This window comes from Cryptomeria japonica, chromosome 9 (genome assembly GCF_030272615.1).
Source record: "Cryptomeria japonica chromosome 9, Sugi_1.0, whole genome shotgun sequence".
NCBI lineage: Eukaryota > Viridiplantae > Streptophyta > Pinopsida > Cupressales > Cupressaceae > Cryptomeria > Cryptomeria japonica.
This window is the reverse complement of record NC_081413.1, coordinates 270,912,529-270,930,044: the sequence shown is the minus strand read 5'-3', so window position 1 is coordinate 270,930,044 and position 17,516 is coordinate 270,912,529. Positions and strand designations below refer to the sequence as shown.

Below are 17,516 nucleotides of genomic sequence, written 5' to 3'. Positions count from 1 at the left end.
TCTAATATTTATGCTCCTACTGATCTTGTGGGTAAGTCTCATCTTTGGGCTCACATCATTCTTGTTCGGGCTCAGGATCCTTTTCTCCCCTAGATTTTGGCTAGAGATTTTAATGCCATTACTAGTTTGGAGGAAAAGCGAGGTGGGTTATTCAAGCTTGATCCTTCCTCAAATTTACTTAGAGATAATATTGGTCTCTTGAATCTCATTGATGTGAAGCCAATTAATGGTGTCTTTACATGGAATAATAGGAGGAGTGGTGTTGAGGCTATCTCTAAAAGGCTTGATAGATTTTTGGTTTCCTGATTTTGGGTGCATGATAGATGGTCCACCAATTCAGAAATTCTTGATTGGAGGGGTTCTGATCATTGACCTATTAAGCTTTCTATTACATCTTTTAGAACCTCCAAAAATCCCTCTCTCAAATTTCAATTGATGTGGCTTCGTGATCAGTCATTGAGGGATCTTATGGTTGATTGGTGGTATGAAGGGGTGCCTACCTACGGCTAGGCTATGTACTCCTTTGGGAAGAGATTACAACATGTAAAATATAGGCTGAAGAGGTGGAATAAACAATGTTTTGGGAACTTGCATAGACACAAGATGGCAGCTCAATCCAAGTTGGATGAGGTTATGCATAAAATTAGGGATCAAGGGATGACTATGGAGCTCAGTATGGCTGAGTCCCTTACTCTAAAGGACTTAGAAGAGTTGGAGTTGTGCGAGGAGATTTTCTCGAAACAAAAGTCTCGTGTCGATTGGCTCCAAGAAGGTGATAGAAACACTTCTTTTTTTCATAATTTTGTTAAGGCTCGGAGGTATGGTAACTCTATTACATCTCTCATTTCTTCAGAAGGGGTTCATCTTTCATCTAAAGAAGAAATTGCTATAGAAACTGTCAATTTTTTTTTCTAATTTGTTTACCAAAGATGATCCTGAAGCTATGGTGGAAGAGAGGGCCATCTTGAACTGCATTCCCCCTCTTGTCTATGTTGAAATGAATGATGCTCTCTTGCACCCCATTTTGTTGTCTGAACTTGAGAGGGTTGTGTTTCAAATGAAAAAAGGCAAGGCTCCTAGCCCTGACGGGTTTTCTATTGAGTTTTTTCACGAATTTTGGGAGATTATAAATTTTGATCTTCTAATTTGGTTCAAGAATCTCATAGGAATAAACAAATGCTCAAATCTATGAATTCTACCTTCTTGGCTCTCATTCCTAAGGAGGGGGCTAATAGCTTGGATCAGTACAGGCCTATTGCTTTATGTAATGTTGTCTACATAATAATCACTAAATTGATTATTGAATGACTCAAACCTCTCTGCACTTTGGTTTTTAAGGAGCAAGGTGGTTTCATTGATGGAAGACAGATCCTCGATGGAGTTATGATAGCAATGGAGGCTATTCATATGATGGCTTCCTTTAAGGAGAAGGTTATGTTTATTAAACTTGACATGGCCAAAGATTATGATAGGGTGAGTTGGGATTTCTTACAGAAAATCCTTTTGGTTTTTGGTTTTGGAGAAGAGTGGGTGAATTGGGTTCTTAGTTGTGTGACTTCGCGGGGGCTTCGACAAGGGGACCCTTTATCTCCCTATTTATTTATTCTCATGGCTGAAGGTCTTGGCAGATTTCTCACTTCCTAGGTGAGACATGGTCTTATTTAGGGCTAGAGTTGTAGTAATGCTCTACCTCCCTACTCTCATCTTCAGTTTGTGGATGACACAGGTTTGATGGGTAGGGCCAGAATCAATGAGGCAGTGAATTTTAGGAGAGCTTTGGATATCTATTGCAAAGCTTCAGGTTAGAAAATTAATGAAGATAAATCATCCATGTATTTATTTAATACCCCTTGGCTTATTCAGATTAGGATTGCCAGGATCCTTAGATTTTAGATGGGGTCGCTTCCTTTGTTGTACCTCAGGCTTCCTTTAGATTTGGGGGTTCAACGTGGAGATTTTTGGCAAGGAATTTTGGATAAATTTCATTGTAAGGTTAATCATTGGACTTACAGGTGGTTATCCTCAGCTGGAAGAGTGATTCTTCTGAAGACTGTGGTGCAAGCGCTTCCCATTTATAGATGTTTTGTGCAGGCTCCCCCCTCCACTAGCTTTGTGAGAGAGTTCGATGCTCTTTCCCATCAATTTCTTTGGTCTGGTAGTTTTCTTTCTTCTAAGTGGATTTTAGTTAAATGGGACTCTATTTGTAGACCGTGACATGTTGGGGGTCTTGGCCTCAGATCTATTACTTTGGTTAGCAAGGCCTTGGTGGCTAAGCTGTATTGGAGGTGGTGTAATAGTCAGGATCAAGAATGGGCCAAGATTTTAACCCACAAGTATCTCCCTAGTGCTAATGATAGTTAATAAGCTTTAGGAGACAATCTCGACTAAGTGCAATTCGTCTAAAAATGTTGATCTGGGTGATTATGCTATTGTAAGGAATCTGCAATTGAAAAACATTAAAATAGATTGTGTTGCTGGAAATAGATCTCGACATGCAAAGCGGTGGATAAGTAGAGATGGAAGGTGGATGTCCCCTCCCGTGGGAATCTTAAAAATTAATACAGATGGCTCTTCCTATGGGAATCCTGGACATGCAGATATTGGAGGTATAGGTAGAGGTGATGATGGTTGTGCAATTTTTTTCTTCTCTATTTATATTAGGCAGCACTCTAACAATCTTATGGAGGCCCTAGCTATTAAGATTGTTGTTGAGCGTGGCTATTTTTTAGGATGGAGGAAGATTATTTGTGAGTCATTCTTAGATTGTTATGGACATATTGAACAAACAAAATTTGAATGATGTGAGTTGGCAATTAGCTTCTGTGGTCAAACAAATTTTACAACTATGTAATACTTTGGAATTTGTCTCCTTTTGTCATATTCCCAGGGAGTGGAAAAGAGTGGTTGATTGTTTAGTCAAGTGGGCTTCAAAGCATGTTGATAGTTGGGATTTTAGTGGAAGGGATGGTCTACCTCCTGATTATCTTGAAACTTTAGATAGGTTAATGCTAGAAGACATGATGATGCAAGAGCACCCAGTGGTGTAGGATCAACTTCCTTTTATGTTTGTTTCATTTTCAGTGGTGGTGGTGGTTCTTTTAGGATCCTTTTAGTTTTTGTTGCTATATTGGTGGGTCTAAGACTTGTTCTTTGTAATTCTGTGATTTCTGAAATAATCTTTACCCTTTTTTGAAAAAATGCTTATAAAAATATGTCATAAAATAGGTTATAAAAATGAATACTCAAAATAAGTCATAAAATGAGTATTCAAAATGGATCATAAAAATGGGTACTCAAAATGTACAGCCTGAGTTGGCCTAGTGGTGAAGAACTTATGCTCTTGAAAGAGAGGTCATGAGTGTCAGACAGTTTAGATAATCTGAAGACAACTGAGAGGGGGGGTGAATCAGTTGTCACAGATTACCAGAAGCATTAGAAATTTAAAACAATAATACCGGAACCCAAAACAATAATACCGAAATAACAGTTAATCCAATTAAGCATAAACAATAATTCCAGAATAAAAGCCATCCACACAACACCAAGATTTGTACGTGGAAAATCCGGTAAAGGGAAAAACCACGGTGGGAAGCCTACCAACAGTCAGATAATACTTTTGTAGTAAGTATGTAAATTTACAATGAAGGGGCTTGCACTTGCAGGAAGGCCAACAACCTAGAGCACATTGCTCATCACAAAAAGAGTCTCACCGACTACATACAAATCCAAACTACAATCCAATGAAGTGTTGAACTGCAAAAGATAGCATCTCCTATGCGTGAGTACAATTATGGTTAAGCTCAATACCAGAGGAGTAAATCCTCTTACAAACCCAATTCGATCTCCAATGATCGACCAACTCCTCTACTTGAATGATATTACAATATTCGCACATTACATTCCTTGACCATGACCTCTTACAATAACCATGATGATCTACAATGAGATCTTACATCTTATTTATACAAACCCTCGACCATAAACAATCAGGTCGGCCACCAAACAATAAACCATTTACATAATTATAAACCATGTCGATCTTAGACCAAAACAAATAATATCCAACACATAAGATATATAGGAAATACAACAATAGGTCCTATCCACACATTACATCATTGTCGATCCATAACCTAGATCAACCGAGACCAAGTATAGGTTTGCACGCTTCAGCAATGATCTCCAAATGCCAAGTCTCGAACATGATCACCAACAACATCTTGAAACTCCATCAGAAGCTGCACCAACACCAATTATGCAATGCATCAAAAATCTCCACCAAAAGCTCTACTTGTGAAACCCTTGCCAAAACCAGAAACCAATCTTCATAGCAAGCAAGATAGCATCCAATCACCAAACTAAAACCAATTGACTAAATAAGAGTATGAGTATCATGAACAAGCCAATTTCATCACCAAATTATACCATAGCCAACTGGATCATGTCGCATCCAAGTTAACCAAAAACTACTCAACCTACCGGGACCAGAAGGGTGTCGGTAAAGCATCCAAAAAGCTAGTGTTGAGATCAATGACAAAACATCAATTCAACACATAATCAATTCCACCAAATGGCCAACAAGTTCAAATCCCACAAGGAGGTAGGATATGTACACCTTATCGATTTCGACCCATTACCTATAAAAAAATGGGTACTCAAAATGAGTCATAAAAATAGATATTTAAAATGGGTACCCAAAATGGGTCATAAAATTGAGTACTAAAAAAAGTGTTCAAAATTGGTTATCAAAATGAGTCATCAAAACGATACACAAAATGAGGTCATAAAAATGGGTACACAAAATAGGTTTTCAAAATGGGTCATCAAATTGGGTATTCAAAATGGGTCATAAAAATGGGTATTAAAAATGGGTACTAAAAATGGGTCATCAAAATGGGTCATAAAAATGTGTCATAAAAATGGGCACTAAAAATGAGTACTCCAAATAGGTGATCAAAATGGGTCATGAAAATAGGTACTAAAAATGGCTACTCAAAATACGTCATTAAAATGGGTACTCAGAATGGGTCATAAAATTGAATATTAAAATTGAGTATTAAAATGGGTACTAAAAATTGGGTATCAAAATGAGTACTAGAAATAGGTGATAAAAATAGATAACAAAAATCGATCATAAAAATAAATCATCAAAATGGGTACTCAAAATAAGTTGTAAAAATAGGTTATCAAAATGAATCATAAAAATAGGTACTAAAAGTGGATATTAACAATAAGTCATAAAAATGGGTACTCAAAATGAATCATCAAAATTGATATTAAAAATGGATACTAAGAAATGGGTCATAAAAATGGGTACTCAAAATGGGTCATTAAAAAGGGTATTTAAAATGGATAATAAAAATGGGTCATGAAAATGCATTATGAAAATGAGTTATAAAAGGGGTTATAAAAATATGTCATGAAAATGGGTTATAAAAATAAGTACTCAAAATAAGTCATCAAAATGGATATTAAAAATGGGTTGTTAAAATTAGTCATAATAATGGGTCATAAAAATGAGTACTCAAAATGGATCATAAAAATGGGTACTCAAAATGAGACATAAAAATAGGTATTTATAATGGGTACTCAAAATGGGTCATAAAATTGAGTACTAAAAATAGTGCTCAAAATTGGGTATCAAAATGAGTCATAAAAACGGTACACAAAATGAAGTCATAAAAATAGGTACACAAATACGTCGTAAAATGGGTCATCAAAATGGGTCATAAAAATGGGTGTTAAAAATGGGTCATCAAAAAGGGTCATAAAAATGGGTACTCCAAATAGGTTATTGAAATGGGTCATGGAAATAGGTACTAAAAATGGCTACTCAAAAGACGTCATTATAATGGATACTCAAATGGGTCATAAAAATGAATACTAAAACTAAGTATTAAAATGGGTCATAAAAATGGGTACTAAAAATTGGGTATCAAAATGAGTACTAGAAATAGGTGATAAAAATAGATAATAAAAATTAATTATAAAAATAGGTACTCAAAATATGTTACAAAAATAGGTTATCAAAATGAATCATAAAAAATGGATCATAAAAATAAGTACTAAAAATGGATATTAACAATAAGTACTCAAAATGAGTCATCAAAATTGATATTAAAAATGGGTCATAAAAATGGGTACTCAAAATGGGTCATTAAAAAGGGTATTTAAAAGGATAATCAAAATGGGTCATGAATATGCCTTATGAAAATAAGTTATAAAAGGGGTTATACAAATAGGTTATAAAAGTGTCATAAAAATGGGTTATAAAAATTAGTACTCAAAATAAGTCATCAAAATAGATATTAAAAATGGGTCATAAAAATGAGTACTCAAAATGGATCATAAAAATGGGTACTCAAAATGAGACATAAAAATAGGTATTTAAAATGGGTGCTCAAAATGGGTGATAAAATTGAGTACTAAAAAGAGTGCTAAAAATTGGTTATCAAAATGAGTCATCAAAATGGTACACAAAATGAGATCATAAAAATGGGTACACAAAACAGGTCGTAAAAATAGGTTCTCAAAACGGGTCCTCAAAATGTGTTATAATAAGGGGTGTTAAAAGTGGGTACTAACAATGAGTCATCAAATTAAGTATTAAAAATGGGTTATCAAAATGTGTCATAAAAATTGGTACTAAAAATGAGTCATCAAAATGGGTATTCCAAATGGGTCATAAAAATAGGTACTAAAAATGGCTACTCAAAATACATCATTAAAATGGGCCATCAAAATGAACCATAAAAATTAGTACTCAAAATAGGTCATAATAATGAGTGTTCAAAATAGGTTATAAAAATCAGTCATCAAAATGGATATTTAAAATGGGCCATAAAATTGGGTCATCAAAATAGGTACACAAAATAGGTCACAAAATAGGTACACAAAATGGGTCATCAAAATGGGTACCCAAAAGGGGTCATAAAAATGAGTATCAAAATAGGTTAAAAAAAAAAGTATTAAAATAGGTAATCAAAATTGGTACTTAAAATGGGTCATCAAAATGGATAATAAAAATGGGTACTAAAAATGGATTATTAAAATGAGAACTACAAATAAGTCATAAAAATAAGTGTTAAATATGGGTCATAAAATAAGGTCGTCAAAGTAAGTACTAAAAATGGGTCATCAAACTGAGTACTAAAAAGGTTATTAAAAGTTAGTCATTAAAATGGTTACTAAAATTGGGTATTAAATATGGTTCATTAAAATGAATACTAAAAATAGGACATAAAAATAAGCACTCAAAATGGGTTGTTAAAATGGGTATTTAAAATATAAAAATGGGTACTTAAAAATACGTATTAAAAATGGGTCATTAAAATAGGTCATTAGAAAAGGTCATCAAAATTGATATTCAGAATAGGTAATAAAAAATGGATTATAAAAATGGGTGGATCATCAAATGAGAACTCAAAATGGGTCATTAAAATATATATCATAAAATGGATCATCAAAATGGGTACTAAAAATGAGTTATAAAAAATTAGTACAAAAAGTGAGTTATCAGGGAGTATTTTGCCAAAAAAAAAATGGATCATCAAAATGGGTACTAAAAATAAGTCATAAAAATAAGTACTCAAAATGGGTCATAAAAATGGATGCTAAAAATGAATCATAAAAAGGGTACTGAGAATAGGTCATAAAAATGAGTATTAAAAATGGGTCATCAAAATAGGTCATCAAAATAGATCGTCAAAATGGGTACTCAAAATGGATCATCAAAATGGGTCATATGCTCTCATAGGGTCCTAACTCCAACCATTGCCATAAAATTCAATAAATGTACCTTTCCCTACACTATAACTAGAAGAGAGATTCCTAATTTAAAACAAGTAGATCACAATCAACTAATCTAGGAGTATATACATAGAGTTTTATAGGTCTTGATTAATTTCACAAACACAAAAATCACTTGGATCCAATACAAGATGTCATCTACTCAATAAATGAACAAAAACAAACTATAAGGTAGTCAACACATTCACATCATTCAACTCATTATTCAAAAGCATATTAAGTATAAATACATTCATAACAATCTAAAAGCCATATCAGCCTCATTTGAAGCCCACTAAAGAGAGAAGTTCAATCAAATTAGAACAACCTCGCCACTTGGAAGTTATCCCCCTAAACATAAGTTCTATCCATTTAAACAATAATTCATAAAATACATTCATTCCAACAATAAGATGATCATTTAAATAAAGATCATTTAAATAGACCATTTCAAAAATGAAATCAACACCAAATTGAATAAATATTCATTCTAATCATAAAGCATAAAATATATCCATTCCAATAATAAGAGAAAAGATATCCTACAATAACAAATAAAGTTTATCCATTCAAACAATAATTCATAAAATATATTCATTCTCACAAGAAATCATAAAATGTGTCCATTCAACAATAAGGTGTAAAATGTATGATTTCCAACAATAAGTTATAAAATATATCCATATTAACAATAAGAACATGAGTCATAAATATATTCATTACAACAGTAAGATGTAAAATACACTATTCTCAACAATAATCTACACTAAGTAGAATAAATATTCATTCTAATTATGAAGCATAAAATATATCTATTCCAACAATAAGACAATGTTTATCCATTCAAAAAATAATTTATAAAATATTATTCATTTTGACAGTGAATCATAAAATGTATCCATTTCAACAACATGGTGTAAAATGTATAATTTCAAACAATAAGTCATAAAATGTATATCTATTACAATAATAGGTCAGATAATTTCATCCCAATAATAGGTCATAAAATGTGTCAATATCAACAATAAGACATAAATCATAAAACACATTCATTGCAATATTAAGACGTAAAATATACTATTCTTAGTTATAAATCAACATCAAATAGAAAAAATAATCATTCAAATCATAAAGGGTAAAATATGTCCGACTTTAACACAAAATATATCTTCTTCCAACAATAAAGCATAAAAAATATTGTATTCCAATAATAAGACAAATTTTATCCATTCAAACAATAATTAATAAAATATATTCAGTCAACAATAAATCATAAAATGTATAACTATTGCAACTAATAAGTCAAATAATTTCATTTCAACAATAGTTCATAAAATGCATCCATTTCAACAATAAGACATGTCACCAAATATATTCATTACAACATTCAGACGAAAAATATAGTATTCTCAACAAACACTGTGTGACTAAATTTGTTTACAAGAAAAAGAATAAAATTTGTATTGAAGATAAGTTAAAAAAGAAACATCAATAAAAATAATTTTCACATAATTTCAATTTGAAGTTAAAAAACATTACATAAATCACTTTTAAATACTATTTCTTTTTTAATTTACTCTTATAATATAAACACAACTAATCTTCATTGCCTTTTAAAAACTAATAAATTAAACTATACTATTTTTAAAAAAATTACTTCGTAATATAAATTGAAATAATATTAATTGCCTTTCAAAATAAATTGATACTAATTAGTTTAAAAATTGATCTTATAATAATTAATTTCCTTAAACTATAAATTTAATATAATGTATTTACTAAATACTAAATACTTTAAAAAATAGTCCAATGCAAATTGCCTTTCAAAATTACTTTAGGTTACTTAGATAGTAAATTCTAATATAAATTGTGTTAATAATTTTAACAAATATTTATTTACTTTTGAAAATAAATTTTAAACTAATTCTATTTTCTTTCAAAATAAATATTAATTATTTTTTAAATAAATTTAAATATTAAAATCAACATTTAAAACAAAAAATATTAGTTTATTATATACAAGTTTTAATACTTTAAAAAATTAAAATTTTAAACATATATACTTAATTTACTCTAAATGTTTTATAACTATTTTTAAAAAAAGATTGTTTAGCTAATTTCAAAAGTAATTGAAATTTATTTAAACTAGTAAATAGATATAACTAACTCTTATTTTTTGAAATCTAATGAAAAATAATTGGTTTTTAATAATTGCAAAATTTAAATTTTAATTTTAATATTAAACTTAATCTATTCAATATTATTTAATTAATAGTTCATTTATTGTTCTTCTTACATATATTTATATATTTTCTTATTGTAGACACCCAAAATTGTCATGTCTAATTAAATAAATATTTTATTTATTTAATTATCTAAGCCTAATTCTTCTATTAATTAAATAAATTTTTATTTATTTAATTAATTCATTTATCCTCTTCTAGCCTTATTTCTCATTTAAATAAATACATTTATTTATTTAAATTATCCCTTTCCTAAATTAAATAAATATTTTATTTATTTAATTGTCCTACTTCTTCTATTAATTAAATAAATCTTTATTTATTTAATTAATTCATTATCTTTTTCTACACATGACACATGTCATTCATCTCTTATTTCCTACACTACCTACCTCTTTCATTATTTTGGTATTTCTTATACCTACCCTCTAATCCTAGCCGACCTCTCTTTTTACACCTCTCAATCTTAACCCTCCATTTCTTATTGTGTCTTCTATTTAAGGAGATGCTTTCTTCATTGACAAACCCTAATGGCTAATGACATATCTTAATGACTGATTTTGGAGGACTTGGCTACACTTCAATTCTACTTGCAACCACATTCCGTTCTTTATTGAGCTCTTGTGCACATAAAAATCTGAGAGCAAGCATATCAAACAAGATCAATGGAGATAGGAAGAATGGAGATCAAAACCCTAGTGGACATGTGATGGTATAATCTTTGTGATTTTGAGTTATTTTGCATTGTCTTAGGTTATCTTCATGTGTTATGGTGGATCTTTGTTCATTGTTAGGCTAGGGTTTGGTGGTTGAATCCATTTTAGTCTTTCAATATTGTTGTTTATTGCTATCCATTTTCACCATATACATTTTGGCACGCCCGGTGGGACTCTTGTCCCTTTGCATTTAACATTTTGTTGCAGATTTTGCATTTTTGAAGTTGCAGATCGGACGATTTCGACGACATTTTAGGTTTTTTCCGCGTCTGCGAGTGTTCGGATCGCGTTTTTGTATTTCAGAGGCGTCTGTGATATCTTGGATCACGTCTGTGTTTCTGTTATTTTTATTTTTGCAGGTTTCCGAAAGTCGCGTCTGTGATCCCTAATCGCGTCTGTGAACCATCTGATCACGTCTGTAACAGAAAGAAGCGTCTGTGTTCTGTGATCGCGTCTGTGAATCACAGAACCGCGTCTATGTCGGACAGACGCGTCTGTGTCTGGTATAACAGCGTCTGTGCATTCTGTTTTGCAAATTTTTCAAGTTTTTTCGATTCGGGTTTTCGGATTTTGTACTTAGGGTTTTAGATCTGGTTTATTTTCGGCTAACCTTTGCAGATCTAGCTAACCTGATTTGTGCAGCTTGCTTTGGAGGCAAATACGTTTTTGTTGAAGGCCCCTTTTCACAAAGTCTTTTGGGTTTTCTAAAATTTACCTAACTTGTGTGCTTGCAGGAAGGGGTTATCATTTGAAACAATCCAAACTACTAACAATTTTGTTGCAGGGCCTTAGCTAGGGTTTTGTAATTTTTGTTGTGTGCCTTGTTTCATAGCTTAGCAAACACTTCAATTGGTGCACTAAAATTGAACCATTGTCTTTTGTGTCTTGAGCAATAGGCTCTTTTTGTTTACTCTTTAGAGGGCCTGTCTTCCCGTGTGGTCATTAGGACTACTAGTGAGAAGAGAACGACCCAAGTGGTAGCAAAAGAAAAGCCATCTTCTTCCAAGCCACTATAATCAAATGTATTCATGGTGAAAACTATGAATAACGTGTGCTGATTAGTTCATACCGACACTATGTCTCCCCATAAACCCGTTTGATCAAATTTATTTGATCATTTGTAGGGCGTAACCCCTACCGGCTGGGAGCCTTCTGTATTTACAGAGCTGAAAGTGCTGCATGTATGGCCACACGAGCGGATGCCCTTACTAGCACCATTTTGTTTTAGATGCCCAAATCCTTCTAGTTGTTGAGGCAGGAGGTCGGACCTCTGGTAGCGGCCCACACACATACGGTTCTTAGTAGAGATACAAAGTTCGCCATGGGGAGTTTTCATGGGGACTGATGCTTGGCTGACCCGAGAAGTGAGTGCCGAGGGTGGAGCCAGTGAGGTCAAGCATCTAAGTATCCGCTCTGAATAGCGTAGCCTCGGGGGTAAAACCCCATGTGGGATCAACAATTATTGTCCTGGCCAGCCATAAGAATTGTGCTTGACTTATGATAAACATTCAAACAATCAAGACAAAACAGCAAAACATTGTGTCTTTTGTGTCTTCAAGTGTATGCAAAAAACTTTTTACATCAAACAACACACTTTTTGGAGTCTAAACAGTCTGCAAACATTGGGTCATCAACACTGTGTCCTCTTGTCACGAAAAACAGTCGAAAAATCAGATTTGGTCACAGCAAAACAAATTCACAGATAGGAAAGATTGCACTAAGGTTGCAGAAACGCGTCTGTGTCGGTTAAAATCGCGTCTGTGTCTGATAAGCGCGTCTGTGAAGTACAGAATCGCATCTGTGTCCACAATTGCAAAAAACTGTTACAGTCCCAGCAAACATCAACAGGAAATCCCAGAATCACGTCTGCGTTAAACAGAATAGCGTCTGTGTATTAAAACCGCGTCTGTGAAGTATACAGAGGCGTCTGTGTCAGGATTTGAAAAGTTTAACAGTCAAGCGAACAAAGAAATCAGTTTCGGCACACTTGAGCTTCCTAGGTTGTCTCTTCAGATTTCATCTAGCATTCAGCCTATTCTAAGGTCTTACACAGTCCATCATTGCTTCATACCTCATTTTACATTCATACTAGTCTAAACTTGAGTCAAAAGGTCACTTGCTTGTCCTCATCATACTTTGTCAACATACTACAACACTTTGCTAAGTGATCCCTCATCAAGGTTTCTTACCTTTGGGTCTCATTTGGTCTTACTTAGAGTCAAGGTCAGCTTACCTCATCAAGAGAAACTATCCTCTCTTTGGAAGTCACACCTACTCTACTACATACATACTTGGTCTTACACTTTGGACATTGCAAGTAAACTTCAGATTCATTTACATTCCATACAACTCTTGGTCTTACATACTCTTGTCATTTTCGTCTAGTCTCTCACATATTGCTAAACACCTAGTTCATGGTTGAAACCCGTCTTCAAAAATCTAGGAGAAAAGCTAAAGAAGCTCAAGGGTCCGCAAACATGAGTTCTTATGAGTATGACAATGATGTCTTCTACAATCCTGAGCACACTACATTACCAGACATGAATGTTTATAGACACAATCCAAATGTGGAAAGCGCAAACGCTATACACAACGCTACACACAATGATAATGTGGACAATTCTTCAATACTATCAGCAGACATACAAGAATCTATAATGGATCCTCAATTCAATAGATTGGTTGAAGAGATAATGAGGAGAGATCGTCAATACTTTCTAAACATGATGGCACAAAGTGGAGCTAAAATACCACATGATTTTGACTTATCTCAATTTATGGAAAGTAGACCTTCACAACAAACTCAACCTAATAGTGGAGGACCAAATAATATGATGCCAGAGTCACCATCAGTTTTGCTTCAGAAACCAGCAATCCCACATACACAAGCTCAAATGCATGATACTTACACTCAAAGACCATCATGGAGGCCCTATGTTCAAACACATGCTCAAGATATGGGTCAACCAAGACAAATAGATACTCAAGGACTTCCTCAAAATTTTGACACAAGGAGACCTCATGCCAAAATTGGGGGCAACACAATGGAAAATGAAAGGCCTATTGAATATGGTTTATATACACAAAACAGATATGGGGTCCCTCACCAAGAAATTATGCCAAGTGCTCCATACATGTCGCAACAATACAGACCTCCATATGGACATGTCTACGATCAGTATCATCCATACATGCAACAAGCTCCTCCTCAAATGGGTGTTTCAAACATGGGGTATGCTACAAGAAATCCATCTCCTCCCAAAAATAATTTGGAGCAACAAATTAGAGATCTACAAAAGAAAGTGGAAGACATGGGCACATCAAAACCCACATATACTATGAGAGATATATGCCCTTATCCATTTGATAAGAGCATTTCAATGCCTCCGTTTCCTCCGCACTTTGCAACGCCGAAATTTGACAAATATAGAGGGAGAGGAGACCCCAAGGCACACATAAGACAATTCTTCACAGCTTGCATTGAGGTAGCAGCAGAAGAAACATACTTAATGAGGTTGTTCCCACAGAGCTTAGGAGATCAAGCGATGGAATGGTTTTCTCAATTACCTCCTGGTATTAAGTCATGGGGCGACTTGGCAGAAGCATTCATTCAACATTTCTCTTACAACATTGAAACAGATGTCTCAGTTACTACCTTGTGCAATACGAAACAAAAAGAAGGAGAATCTTTTGCGTCATTTTTACAAAGATGGAGAAACTTAGCTAGCAGATGCTCTTGTGAAATCCCGCAAAAACAAATGGTGGAGATGTTCACACAAAATGTTAACAAGGCTATTGGTTATGATCTCAGAAAAGCTTGTTTGTCTACATTTAAGGATGTCATTGAAAAGGGCCTAGCAACAGAAAAGGTCTTGATTGAGCAAGGAGTTATCAAACTATTTAAAGAAAACAAAGAGGACTTTAAGGGAAAGGACAAACCAAAGTTTTGGAACAAGAACAAGAATACAGTTAATGATGGTGTTGTTGATGCCAACACAGTGAGACCAAAGTTCGTCTTTTCTGGATCAAGTTCTACCAACAATCAAGTGAACAATCAAACGGCTGCTAAACCACGAAGGAAATATACTCCATTGGGAGAACCACTTGAATCAGTATTCAAAAAGCTTGTAGCAAACAAAGTGATCACGGTCCCAGACTTTCCTCCATATGAACCGAAGGTAAAACCAAATTGGTGGAATGATGATGAATATTGCGAGTTTCATAAGAGCAAGGGTCATAAGACAAGTAATTGCCATCGATTGAAAAACATTGTACAAGATCTCATTGACAGAGGAGATATTGAGATTGAGGGGCATTCATCTAACCAAGAGCATGAGGTGTTTAAGGAACCATTCCCAAAACATGACAAGGGAAAAGGCAAAGTCACAGATGATCAAGCCAATTACACCAGAACATCTTACAATTATGATTCCACTATTAATCACATCTCAATGGACAATCATATTTCTACCATTACTATCAAAAATAAAAATCCTGAGAATCCTCCTCAGTGACCCAAAATTGTCCTGAAAGGTGTGGGATCTTCATCCACATCTACCTCCGAATGTCATGTTACAACCCGTCGAGGTAAGATCACATTGCCAGGTACCTCTACTAAGAATACCAATCTTCCGTCAACTAAGCCTGAGTACGATCTTGTAGAGCAATTAGGGAAAACACCCGCACTCATCTCTATTCTTGAGCTCTTACGTATATCTCCTGCACATAAAGCTATCCTTGATAAAACCTTGAGAGATACTGCTGTCCCTACTGATCTGAACGTGGATCAGTTTCAAGCCATGGTGGGATACCTATCTGTTCCACACTCCCTCACATTCACAAAAGTCGATGACGCCTCTATAAGTCAGCCTCATAATGCACCTCTACATATTGAAGCCTTCATACATAAACACCGAATAAAACGAGTCCTGATAGATGGAGGAGCAGGTCTTAATATTTGTACATTGAGCACCATCAGACAATTGGGATATTCTGACAAAGCTGTGAATTCTACAAACCAAATCACTATTAAGGCTTATGATGATGAAGAGCGTTCGTCCAAGGGCACGGTCACCTTACCATTAAGAATAGGGCCAGTTACAAAGGATGTGGTTTGTCAAGTACTTGATCTGGATCTCACATACAACATATTGCTAGGGCGTCCATGGATTCATGAGATGAGAGCAATACCATCTACATATCATCGATGTATCAAGTTCCCACACAATGGAGCTGAAGTGACTGTCAAAGCTGATCCAAATCCATTCATCTATTGCAACAATCTGCGACCTAGATCAGAAATAACAATTTCAGCTAATCGAGAAGCTATTCCATCTTCAACATATGTGGATCCAGAATCCTTAAAAGCTTCTACATCAAAACAGGCAGAGCTAAAAGAAGACAAGTTCAAGATTAAAGACATGGGATGTGGTGAGTATATCTTTCATGTTGATCAACTCCCACAGTCTCCTAAGCCATTCAGTCAACAGGAGAAATCTACAAACAATTTGCAATGCCAAGGAATTGGGTGTGAACCACCTAGTGTTGTGGCTACTAAGTTTGAATGCAAATATCCTCTAGTGGTGCAAGCAACTCTTGATATCAATAGTCCTAAGAGTGGTTCCAACAAAGAATCTATTGAGCGTATTGCCAGCCCTCTTGAGAGCTCACATAGCCTTACCATATCATCCACTCATTCCATTTTCACTCCACTCCCAGACTTGGATGAACAAGAATTACAAAAGCCCTTACTCATTGGGGATCAAAAATCAAGCTTTGAAAAGAAAAAACTAAAAGTCAAAACTCAAGAGAAGTCCTTTAGTCCAAATCAAAATCAAAAGCTATTGGACTCTGTAAAAATCAAAGTCAAGGATAAAAATCCTATGCAGCAAAAAGAGAAAGAGTTGATCTCCCCTAATATCAAAATAACTGGGGGCAAAAGTTCTAAAATTTCAAGTCAAAAAGCATACTTGTTGATCCTAAGTCTCCATCATGCTATCCTACTTTCACTTCTTTTCACAATCATAAGCCTTCATAACTCATCCACTTGTTCCACACATCCTTTTCCTTCTGGTGATACATCATGGACCTTTAATGGAGCTTCCTCAAAGGACTTTGCTATCAGTGATGCCCAAACTTCTTTAGGTGACACGCATATGGGCCTGTGTAGTCCACACACTAGTAATTCTATCTCAGTTCCTTTATCAAGGAAGACAGTCACTCGAGATACACATCATTCAGTCAAGGAACAATGCAGTTACAATCACAAAGTCAAGCCTCGCGCATTTGAGGTAGGTGACTTAGTCCTCAGAGAGAACCCCAAAAATCAGCAAGATAGAGAAAAGAAGGGCAAATTTGAACCCAACTGGCTGGGTCCTTACATCATTACAGCAGTATATGGATCTGGGGCATATCAGCTCTCAACTACAGAAGGTGAACCCTTGGAGGATCCTATCAACAGCATGCACCTTCGCAGGTTCTACACATAAGCTCTTTTTGAGTATTCTAATTCAAAAATACAAAAAAATTATAAAAACAAAAAAATCGTTACTTGGTGAAAACCTGGCAAACAGGCGCCTTGTGACAACAAAAAAATTGAAAAATCCAAAAAAGTAAAGAGAAATAATTTCGTCCAACGGTGAAAACCACTTCGGTGGCGCCCTGGGCAAGTACCATGGTGAAAACTGGGTCACCAGCGCCATGCGTAGGGACTTTGCTCCTCCCTCCTTCAGGATTCACTTTCATCCTTTCACTTTGCACACACTCACAA

At 34.5% G+C, this 17,516-nt stretch overlaps 1 protein-coding gene across 1 annotated transcript in view; it reads right to left on the bottom strand.

Moving 5' to 3' along the window:
• Positions 1-3,567: 3,567 nt before the first annotated feature.
• Positions 3,568-17,516, bottom strand: part of LOC131061896 (uncharacterized) — a 30,869-nt gene continuing 16,920 nt past the window's right edge. Inside the window, exon 3 of the transcript XR_009110620.2 lies at positions 3,568-4,238. The gene's annotated coding sequence lies outside the window, so the exon portion shown is untranslated. The remainder of the gene's footprint in view (positions 4,239-17,516) is intronic.